Genomic DNA, 2,448 nt, shown 5'->3' with positions numbered 1-2,448 from the left:
TGCATGAAATGGACAATTTTCTAGACAGACACCAGTACTAAAGTTAAATCAGGATCAGATAAAGCATCTAAGCAATCCCAAAACTCTTCGAGATATAGAAGCAGTTACTAAGTGTCTCCCAACCAAAAAATGCTCAGGACTAGATGGGTTTCGTGCAGAATTCAATCAAACCTTCATAGCAGACCTAATAACAGTAATATCTAAGCTATTCCACAAAATAGCAACAGACAGAACACAATCCAATTTCTTCTATAAATCCAAAATTATGTTTGTTCCTACACCACCAAGAAGAACGAAAACTTCAGACCATATTCTTTTATGAATACTGATGCAAAAATACTCAATAAATTTGTCACAAACCATATCCAAGAATACATCTAAATGATCATACAACATGACCACGTATGATTCATCTGAAGGATGCAGGGACAGTTCAATATACAGAAATACACCAATGTAAATTACTATGTAAACAAACTCAAATACAAAACCACAAGGTCATCTCATTAGAAGGTGACAAAGTATTTGACAAACTTGAACACCCTTTCATGTTAAAAGTCTTGTAAAGATCTGGAATTTAAGCCCCATACCTAAACGTAGTAAGAACAAAATACAGCAAACCAGTAGCCAACATCAAGCTAAATGGAGACAAAATTAAAACAATCCCACTAAAATCAAGGACTAGACAAGGCTGTCCACTCTCTCCTTACTTATTCAATATAGTACTTGGAGTCCTTCACAGAGCAATCAGATAACAAAAGGAGGATAAAATGGTACAAATTGCAAAAGAAGAAATAAAAATAACACTATTTGTAGATGATGCAATAGTATACTTAAGTGACCCCAAAAGTTGTGCTAGAGATGTACTAAGCCTGATAAACAACTTCAGCAGAGTGACTGGGTATAAATTAACTCAAACAAATTAATAGCGTTCCTCTACTCAAATGATAAACAGGCTGGGAAAAAAATAGGGAAACAACACACTTCACAATAGTAACAAGTAACATAAAACAACTGCATGTTAGTCTAACCAGGCAAGTGATAGATCTGTATGACAAGAACTTCAGGTCTCTGAAGAAAGAAATTATAATAGATCTAAGAAGATGGAAAGATGTCCCATGCTCACGGACTGTCAGGATTAATATTGTAAAAGTGGTCATTTTGGCCAAAGCAATCTACAGATTCACTGCAAACTCTATCAAAATTCCAACTCAATTATTCATAGTGTTTGGAAGATCAATTTGCAAATGCATATGGAATGACAAAAAACCCATGATAGCAAAAACTACTTTCAGCAATTAAGGAATGTCTGGGGGAATCACCATCCCAGACCTCAAGCTGTATTACAAGGCAATAGTGATAAAAACTATATGGTATTGGTACAGAAACAGGCACATTGATCAAGGCAATAGAATTGAACTACATACCTCTGGACACTTGATCTTTGACAAAGAGGAAAAAACCATCCAGTGTAAAAAAGATTTCATTTTCAACAAATAGTTCTGGTTCAAGCGGAGGTCAGCACATAGAAAATTCAAATTGGACTATTCTTATAGCCCTGCACAAAGCACAAGTCAAAGTGGAACGGGGACCTCCACATAAAACCATATATATTCACACTAATAGAAGGAAAAGTGGGGAAATGCTTCAAACATATGTACACTGTGGAAAATTTCCTGGACAAACACCAATGACTTATGCTCTAAGATCAAGATTCAACAAATGAGACCTCATAAAATTGCAAAACTTGTGTCATAGAAAAGATACTCTCATTAGGACAAAACATCAACCAAGAGATTGGGGAGAGATTTTTACAAATAATACATCCAATAGAGGGCTTTATCTAATATATACAAAGAATGCCATAAAGTAGACTTCAGAGAGCCTAATAACCCTACTATAAATGGTATATTGGCTAAACAAAGTAGTCTCAGCTGAGAAATATCGAATATCTGAGATGTGCCTAAAGAAATGGTCAACATCCTTATCAAGGAAATGCAAATCAAAACAACCCTGGGATTCTACCTCTTGCCATTTAGAATGGCAAAGATCAAAAACTCAGGTGACAACAGATGCTCAGGAGGATGTGAAGAAAAAGGATCACTCTTCATTGTTGGAGAAATTGCATACTGGTACAACCATTCTGGAAAACTGTCTGAAGCTTCCTCAGAAAACTGGACACTGCAATACGTGAGGACCCAGATGTACCACTCCTGGGCATATACCCAAAACTTGTTCCAACATATGAGAAGACACATAGACAACTATGTTCATAGCAGCCTTATTTATAATAGGCAGAAGCTGCAAAGAACAGAGATGCCCTTTAACAGGGAATGAATACAGAAAATCTGGTACATCTACACAGTGGAATACTACTCAGATATCAAAAACAATGACTTCATGAAATTCATAGGCAAATGGATGGAACTAGAAAATATCATGCTAAGT

Source organism: Rattus norvegicus, chromosome 1 (genome assembly GCF_021556685.1).
Source record: "Rattus norvegicus strain SHRSP/BbbUtx chromosome 1, alternate assembly SHRSP_T2T, whole genome shotgun sequence".
Classification (NCBI taxonomy): domain Eukaryota; kingdom Metazoa; phylum Chordata; class Mammalia; order Rodentia; family Muridae; genus Rattus; species Rattus norvegicus.
This window is presented reverse-complemented; position numbering follows the sequence as displayed.